The 9,902-nt window shown below is 38.3% G+C and overlaps 1 non-coding gene across 1 annotated transcript; it reads left to right on the top strand.

The window, feature by feature from the left end:
* The first annotated feature begins 4,592 nt into the window (after positions 1-4,592).
* On the top strand, positions 4,593-4,664 carry trnae-uuc (transfer RNA glutamic acid (anticodon UUC)). Its single transcript has one exon. It is a non-coding gene; the product is annotated as a tRNA-Glu (tRNA).
* Positions 4,665-9,902: the final 5,238 nt, after the last annotated feature.

Genomic DNA, 9,902 nt, shown 5'->3' with positions numbered 1-9,902 from the left:
TGTCCCTGACATCCATGGACAGCTCTTTGGTCTTGACCATGATGGAGAGTTTGGAATCTGATTGATTGCTTCCTTCTGTGGACAGGTGTCTTTCATACACTTAACAAGCTGAGATTAAGAGCACTCCCCGAGAGTGCTCCTACTGTAATCTCAGCTCCTTACCTGTATAAGACACCTGGGAGCCAGAAATCTGACTGATAGGGGATCAAATACTTATTTCACTCATTAAAATGCAAATCAATGTAGAACTTTTCTGAAATGCATTTTTCTGGATTTTTTTCTTGTTATTCTGCCTCTCACTGTTCAAATACACCTACCATTAAAATTACAGACTGATCATTTCTTTGTCAGTGGGGAAACGTACAAAATCAGCAGGGGATCAAATAATTTTCCCCTCACTGTATATTTTAGTTACTTTATGTCTTGTGCAGGTGAAACGTTCAGTTCCCTCAGTTTCCAATACAGGGTTGGGGTAAGCACTATTTCTAACAGTCATGGACACCTGTCTCAATGCTTTCAAAGTACACCCAAGTTGTATAGTCTGAAGATACAGTATATACATAGTATTCTATGCATAAAAGGCTAACATCAATAACAGAAGCACCATGCTTTAAGAAAGACACTTTTCCTTCTTCTACAAAATACACACTGGCGTAGACGAACTTGTAATTGGCATCCACAACAGCCATCATTATTACAGAGAAGCTGGACTTGTAATTATGGTAAAGACTGCCACCTTTAACTGGAGGCTGTGTACGGATGTGTTTACCATCAAGCGCAATAAGCAATGTGGGAATTGCCATTTAGATTGAAAATCATGCGCTATTTTACGCCATTCTGCCTCTGTTGTGGGTCTAGCAAAAGAACAGAAGAACAGATTTGAACATTATTTCTTTGTCACAGAGCATAAAAATAAAACATTTCTGAAGCATTGCAAATATGGATTCATTACTTAAGGCTTCATTGACTATTACAGAATAAACATTAAAATACAAAAAGCAGTGACCTTGAAAATACAAATACTCTGGGACGTTATAGCTATATTGATCATCACAGCATACTACTGTTTTTTGTACATTACTGGTAATCAGTGGTGGAAGATGCATTCAGATCATTTATAAACTATACATATGTATACTTTTATTAAAATTACTTTTAGTTATGAGTTATACATGACTGAAAACCCAGATAGTCATTTTATTGGTGACTGTTTTGTACATAAAATAATCATAATGTAAAGAACATTCTGTAAAATCATCAACTTGATATCTGGAATATTGAGTAAGGCCATGTTGAAGATTGAAATCATTACAAAATGATTGGAACAAAAAATTTGATGGTCCTAACCTCATAGTAAAATTGACACTGTAGGCTGGAATTCACAGACCATCACAAATAACTGATGCATTTTACTGAAACAGACGTTCATTTTTAAGCTAATTTTACTAAAAGTTATTTTTTACCAATGTACAAAATGTGTCCTTTAAGTACAGCATTTGAGTAAATGTTGTGAATCAGTGAGTACCTACAGGAGCAGCACAGGTCTCCATGACTGTTAGAAATGGTGCTTACCCCAACCCTGTATTGGAAACTGAGGGAACTGAACGTTTCGCCTGCACAAGAAATAAAGTAACTATAAAATATAGCAATACACACTTAAAAGTAATACTTGTTGAATCAAATATTGTTCTGCCAGACCCACCTGTTGCCAAAAACCGCATGGTCACAGCTAGACGCTCTTTTGGGGATATTGCCCGTCTCATTTGTGTGTGCTGCTTGGTTATGAGAGGTCCAACCATCCCCAGCAAGATATCAAACTCCTCTGCTGTCATCTGCAGAAGCTTCCTGAATCCAGTATTATCGTACATCTATTTGTATGGTGAGCACATTATAGTTTATAGGTTTTTACCAGAAAAAATGGGCAAGCCTACAGTATGGACAAGGACCAAATTGTGATGGCTATATGACTGGATCAGAGCATCTCCAAAACTGCAGCTCTTGTGGCGTGTTCCTGGTCTGCAGTAGTCAGTATCTATCAAAAGTGGTCCAATGAAGGAACAGTAGGTTATGGTGGCAAGTGAGGGCAAGACTAGTGAGAAAACCTGAACACAATCAAAGGGGGCTGAACACAAATACAGATAACCAGATCACAGTTCTGGAGAAATGTTTACTTATCTTTAATTAGATAATAATGCAAGTCAAATAATCCACAAAACAAATCCAACAAGTCAGCTCAAAAGACTTGACAGTAGTTCCAAAGAATAAATCCCCAAAATCCACAAGGTTAATCCAAAAGCATACAAAAGGTTCACAGGAGTCTAATCAAAAAACAAAGTCAATACTTCCAAAAAGTCATTCTAATTAGTCCACAAAATAAATCCATAAGGCGTTCAAAAGAGCACTTGTCAATCAATCAAAACAAAGAACTATACCAGATGCACAAAGTCTTTTAAGGACAAGGCCATAAACCAGAGCACACGGCTGACCTAGACTTAATCAAGGTACAGGAAACACTAAGCAAAGTATTTGTGGAGGAAAAGGGTGACTTAAATACACAAACCTAAACAAAGCACAGGAGACACCTATTAGACATAATGACAGAGACTGGACACCAACAAAAAGGCAGTGGGGGTCTCGAGTGGCCAGAAAACAGTCCACAACCCTGACAGGAAACCAGTAGATATCAGTTTATATCTTGCTCTGTTCATGTTTCAATTAGTTGCATATCTTACCTGTATATTTCAGTCTAGTTGTGTTGATATTTAACATGATCAGAAAATGACAGATGATTTTCAAAGTCTTTTCCTGTTTCATCATAAAATGGACATAATAAAGCGTCCAAAAGTCAGAATGGACAAACCCATGTGTATAAATCACACCAAAATATGGATTTGAATTAAAACACTTAAGAGAAACATTATTTCAGACTTTTGGATAACAGCTTGATAGACTTTTATTTGATAATTATGTGCAGTATTGAGATTAAAATTTATACTTGATTTGGATTGGTCAGAAGGTGTTCAGCATGGACCTGATAGCAGTTCAGGTTTCAAATCAAATCTCTCTTTTTTAAGAATGTCCTCTTTCTGATTATATATATACAGTTATACAAACCAAAAAATAGTGTATGTCAAATATGTACAGAAGAAACTGAGTTTGAGTTTAGAGACTAACTAACTAACTAACTAACTAACTAAATATAATCACAATCGTTTACATCAGCAAACAAAACATTAATATAAATTATGTATACACAGTGCACATACTTGATCAAGCCACAATTATAAGGACATCCTAATGATTAGACTGACCAACTATAAAAGAAGAATTCACATAATCAGAAATAAATAAAAATTAATGGCCCCAAGTTTCAGAAAATATGCCAGTATTGCCCTTTATTGTGTACCTAATTTTATCCAAATGAATGAAGCTCATAACATCTTACTGCCAGTCATCAAAAGATGGAGGGAGAATTTGTTTCCATAGCAGAAGAATATGCCATCTAGCTAATAATGTTACCGTTAAACGTGACTTTATTGGATTACCCACAGAACTGGCGAGGAGTTCACCAAATCGCTCAGTTAATAACGGCCGGGAACGCTTCCTCAACGGAATCCGAAAACGATCACCGATTGCAGCCAGCAGCATGTTGGTGTTGTGTTCATTTCGATTCACTGCGCAAAACGTTACATAACCAAAGCCACAGTACCATTGACCTCTTCAACTTAAATCATTCTTAAGCTTCTTGATGAACTGAGGAGAACTCTCTTTTGGCTCATTTTCTCTCTCGGTGTCTGTGAGTGTCAGTCCCAGTGTCAATAGAACTAATCATGTAGTGTATCCGGGTTGCAGGATTTTTTAATTTATTTGTTTGTTTTTTTTTATTTAAAAAGCACAGAAGGTATCATTTGGGTATGAATCTGTTCGTCTCTCGATATAGTGTCAAAAAAGACTACAACTATTCCAATCATGTCTAAATCAAAAGCCACTGCACCAGGCCAGAGGGGCGCCAGAACCCATATCACAACATGTAGCAGCTCCTTTTTCCTGCTAGCCCAGGTGTGTGGGGTGCCGCGATCGTATAGTGGTTAGTACTCTGTGTTGTGGCCGCAGAAACCCTGGTTCGAAGCCGGGTCACGGCATTGGCTTTTCCACATCACCGTTGAATGCTAGGTATAGCTTTTGGCCATTTGTCACTTGAAAAGCATAAGCAGGTAGGACCCCGCTCCCCTTAAGATTCTAGGTTCGACTCCTGGCTGGCTCGGCTGCCTTTTAAGAGCCCAGAGGTGTGCCACAGACTCCAGCTGCCGAATTGCTGGCAGAGTAACACCTCCCACAATCCCTGAAATGCGGAGAGTCCTGTACTAGGAGGTATGCTGGCTTTCTGCACCAGGAACACCAGCCCACGCTCTGTCTAGTGGCTGATCTTCCGCTGGAGTGACAGCTCGAGTAGCTGAATGCTCGGTCAGCGCTGGCCGATTTTGTGCTCTGCAATGCAAGGTTCCCATGCAAAGCTCTGGATGATACCGCGCTGGAGCTCAAACTGCTTGGTGGTCGAGTAAAACGCCGATCTCAACTCTCCCAGGGAGCCCTCCCATATGGTCTAGCGGTCAGGATTCCTGGTTTTCACCCAGGCGGCCCGGGTTCGACTCCCGGTATGGGAACGTGACTTTATTGGATTGTCCGCAGAACTGGCGAGGAGTTCACCAAATCGCTCAGTTAATAACAGCCAGGAACCTGGTGGTGAACTGAAATCTAGCTTTTGTTGTTCAGCAGTAGTTGTTATCATGTGGGTGTGTGTGAAAGTTAGAGAGAGACCTTTGCACACTAACCTTGATGTGTCTGAGAAAATCAAAATATGTACCTCAGCCCTCACAACTACATGGAGTACACAAAAACAAAGTGTATTTCTGCACCTGTGGCCTTTGGATGGTGAGAAGTACAGACTAAACCTATGTATGGCCTGTGTATGAAATGCTTGTCTTTTCTTGATGGTAAAGCCAGTTTGAAACTACCTTAAAATCCTTCAGCGATACACTTTTCCATTTTTTCTGTAAAATATCTACTCTGCATCAGATTTATGAACATTGTCACCACTGCCTCGCGGTGCCTTGTGCTGATGAGGATCACATTCCTCCCCCATTTCAGAATATAACTCATGACCATGGTGTTCTGCACCAGGGTGGGTGGTCTCTCTCACTTTCTCACACTCACACACACACACACAAAAGCCAGAAACTAAGCTTTCTTTGCTCAGGCCTATCTAAAGGGTTAATGGTGCCACTTGGTCATCAACAGTAAAAATCACAAACTTTACCTCTTCCCAACAGGGAAAACCAGCAACAATCAAGAATGCATGATTATATAGTGTCATGGCTGTGCAGACAAAAAATGTGGTTATAATGGAAGTCTATGGGGCAAAAACATCCACCAACAGTAAATAAGGGAGAAAAAATTTAATCTGATGCTGCAAAAAAAACTAAAAATGCATCAGAGCTAATGTTGTTACTAATCTTTGACATGTCCAAGACTGTGATAAAAAGTAAAAAAATCTCCAGTCCACAATCACTTTATATATTGTTTTTCCCCAAATCAGTGACATCATTTATGAACTTGGCAATTAAAGAGTTAAAATCCTGGATGTTTTTGAACATTTAGTAGTTTTGATCAGAACTGAGGTTGATTAACAGATTTATGCAAACAAAAGTTGAAAAAAAAAATCATCTGATATATTTTTACAGCAGTTTATTTTAGTGCATGTTTTCATCCCCAAACATAACATTAGGGTAGTGAATTTGAACTATTTCTATTTTTTGCAGATATATGCACAGAGTTACTCGAGTTGATCTCAGGCAGATCTTTCTTAGTTACTTGGACTCACTTGCACCACGATTGATCAAGCTCTATAGATCAAGAAGTGGAGCCTTGGGAGGAGAAATTCAAATACTCCTAGACAGACTTGATGAACGGGTAACAACATCAGTTTACTTCAAATTGTGAGGTTTTAAAAAACATGACTGCATACTACAAATGTTAGCTGTAGTAAAAGCCATTTACTTTGTCCATGTTTTTCCTGCTTCCTATTTGTGTTTTAGACCACTGCTATCCTGACACACAGGAAATCTGCAGCACTTTGTGGCCTTCCCTTGTTTCTGAGAGAAAAGGAGGACAATCTACTGAGAACGTATCTGGTAATATTTTTTATCTTATCCGTCATGTCTAACATGGCTGGCCTGTGGAGAAGTTTGTGAGAATGCTATCCTTTCTCAAATTGCATTTTAAGGGCATTCAGAATGTGCTATTGGGAGTGTATAGACTACAACCCAAACGACTCGCCTTAAAACAAAAATGTAAGTGTATTAAATATTTTAATGATTAGTGAACATAAGAAACCAAAACGCTCTAAATTTTACAGCAGTTGACTGACAATTTGGGTCGTCAGTAAAGTGCTGTAATATCTTAATGTTTCATAAAATGACACATAACCCAGCACACTTGCTCATTTGACTGATGTAGGATACAACTAAGCTGAAAGATAAGGGTCTTACTCAACCAATGCTGCTTGGAAGTGTGCTGGAATTTGAACACAACCTTCTGATCAAGCCTTCTGTCACTGAGCCATTACAACCATGCCAGAGCAACACCATAACTAGTTTGCATTGATTCAGCTATTTCTCCCACTGAATTAATGGCACTTAAAGATTCCAGTGAAGCAGTGCAAGCTAGCTGTAGTGATGGCTTTGAGTCTCTGATAAGAAGGTTGTGTGTTCAAGTCCCAGCACAAAACATAACTTCCTTGATTGTATCCTTGAGCAAGCCACTTCTTCTTTTTCTTATTTTTGTCCTGTATTGATTTTGACCCATAGTTTGTTGTCTCTGTAGGACACAGTCCAGAAGGAAACCTGCACTAAGGGACTCAAAGTAGATATCCTCAGTTTTGTTGAAGATGTGGCAATAACCAACCCAAACACAAGAAGTATAGCTGTGGTGCTGGAAGAGAAAATTGTGCTTGATGATGTTGATGACCTGCCAAATGCATTTGCTTTACTTTTTGGTATCATTTATGCACTTAACATTGAGTACCTGAAGAAGTATACCTTCGAGGTGACCCAGACATTATTTCTGCACCTTGGCTCTCAGTGTACTGCAAGAGTGCAGTCATTGAAGAATAAGCTTCTGAAGCTGGATGTTTAATCTTGGCTGCTGTTTATAAAAAAGTTAACAGTTATCTATGCACTTTCATAGTTTTGTTATTGGAGCTGAGTTTGTTGGACTTGTTTGTTGAACTGTTCAAGCTGCAGCTGTGAAGCCATAGCAAAGTCATTTTTGGTCTTTTTCCATTGTTTTACCCAAATCTGATTACTTAGAAATATACAGAATACTTGCTGACTCAAAAGGTTCAGACTGTAGTTTCATGGCCATAGCAGTGAATCCAGAAAAAGTCGTCGTTGTATATTTCTCAATATTTCATCTAGTTGTGTTTTGTATTCAGTGATTATTTGTTCTTTTTATTTGTTTTGGTCTCAAAATCTCTAATACTGCTTTTTTCACTCCTTGGACTCAGATTGTTTATGTACCATTGTTTAATTCAGGCTTACTCTTTTATAATTGGTGCAAAATTTTATATGGATTTTTTATTCCTATTTGCAAACTTTCTTTCATGTTTGTATCGATTTATTGCTTTATAATTGATATTTTATTGAAGATAAATGATATTAATATTGAAAAGAGAGCTTTTTGTAAAATGTATATTCAGTACCATGAATAATGTCTGGATTTTTGGTTGTGGTCATTTGTTTCTGTTTACTGGAGAGTTATTGAGGCTCAATGCCTTGGTTTTATTAAATGTCATTCAATAAATAATAGCATTTATTCAAGTAGGATTGACTCATATTCTGTCTTGGAAAAGTCTCTAAATATCTGTTCACTCTTAAGCTCTTCCAGTAATCAGTTCTGCTGTTTCTAACACCTCAGCTTATGGACAGACTGAGATGCAGACAGATACCATAAGCACAGACACAGCTCTTATTTTATATGCCACCATTTGCTCTTTAAAGACTTGTCTCATTTGTTTTAAAATGGATTTGAATGGGCTTGAACACACGTATGAAAACAAACAAAACGTTACACGTCTCATTATCAACTTCTTTGGAACATTTATTAATAAACTTGAACAAGCATCGGCTCTGTACATCCGACATTAACACTATAAACGTTTTACATAGAGTGCATTGTAGAACGTAATGACATCACACCCAAATGAACCGTAATACATTCAATAAAACAAGAGTAGTTCAGCTGATGCCGTAATCTAACGAGTAAGAGTGCAATACTTAACACCCACACTTGCTCTTAGCTTATTAAGTTACCTGAAAACAAAATAACAAATAAGGCTTCTCTTTCACATAAACGATGTAAACATAAACCTTTTACTCTTTTAAGTACCAAACATATCTCGAGCAAACCTCTTTAACTTTAGCTTAGTGGCTGGCTTTGTCATAATGTCAGCAACCATTTGCTCTGTAGGTATTCCAAGATTACCTTGCCATCATTCACAGTTTCCTTTATAAAGTGCTACTTGATGTCAATGTGCTTGCACCTTTGCCTGTAAACTGGGTTTCTGGCTATTGCTATTGTACCTTGGTTGTCTTCATACACTTTTGTTTGTACGTATTGGTATGTATCCATACCTTTGAGTAGCTACTCGAATACTCAAAGCTACTCAAAGGAATAGAGGGGAACCGCAAGTTGTGCTATAAGAAATGTTGTGCAAAATGCTAAGTAAAGTGAAGTGGCTAAAAAGACATTGAAGCTCTCCAGCATGTTGATTAAAACATAAAAGAGGGCATCACATTTAGTGCTACATCACATACACACATATGGTCCACAGTGTCAGTGTGAAATGCCACAGAAATCACATTGTTTGTTTCTGGAATTAGCCTGAATTAGCATATTTATGTTTACATTATATATATGAAATTCCTCACAAATCACCATGAGCCAGTGTACGGTATATATACTTGCAATTCTGCATTCTTTATTCTTCTGTTCATTTGTTTATTTCAGACTTACATATTGCACACAGAACTTCTGGATAGTGTAGTGGACCAGCACCGTTACATCCTCCACAGACACCCTCACACATTCGTACAGCCAGCAGCCCTGCTCTGGCCAGTACTGACAGCATTTTTCCTAGAAACACATGCAGATTCAAAACCATTTAACCTTTACAAGCATTTCCAGAGCAAACTGTGTGCTATATTCATGTGTTTTACCTCTTTTCTCTCTCTTATGTTAGTCAGCATGACTATGGTGGCAGATTTGTGCTCCCAAACCATTCTCCAGAAATCAGCCACTGTCTCCGGTTTCGGACCTGCAAACAGACCTTTTTAAAGCTTTCCAGCAGAAAGTCATGACATTCAGTAAATTCATTCTGACATTCACTCTTCTGATCTGTATGCTGTGTAACGTGTGGGTGACTGCTTCTGTGTTAGAATCTTGAAAACTGATGAAACCCTCAGATGAAAGGTCACTTACACTAACTACTAGCTGTAGTTAACTTTAGGTCTACACATATTGACTGCTTTCTCCAGTGTCAGAGCTGCTTCACATAACAGTCTTTCCCTGAGACCATTATCAGGAATCCCACAGACTATTTTGTCCCTCACCATTGAGTCTCTAAAATCTCCAAATTCACAAGTCTTACTTAGTGTGTGCAGTTCCGCAAGGTACTGGTCAAAACTCACTCCTTGTGTCTGGTCAGCAGAGAAAAACTTCTCAAAAGTGACATTCTTACTTGGCACGAAGTATTATGGAACATGTGCCACACACAAGACCTGAAATAATTGTTTGGTCTAAAAACCACACACCTGGCAACACACAAACATCATCTGACATTCACT

This window comes from Hemibagrus wyckioides, unplaced genomic scaffold (assembly GCF_019097595.1).
Source record: "Hemibagrus wyckioides isolate EC202008001 unplaced genomic scaffold, SWU_Hwy_1.0 Contig20, whole genome shotgun sequence".
Classification (NCBI taxonomy): domain Eukaryota; kingdom Metazoa; phylum Chordata; class Actinopteri; order Siluriformes; family Bagridae; genus Hemibagrus; species Hemibagrus wyckioides.
The sequence above is the reverse complement of the archived record's forward strand: the minus strand, read 5'-3'. Positions and strand labels throughout refer to the sequence as shown.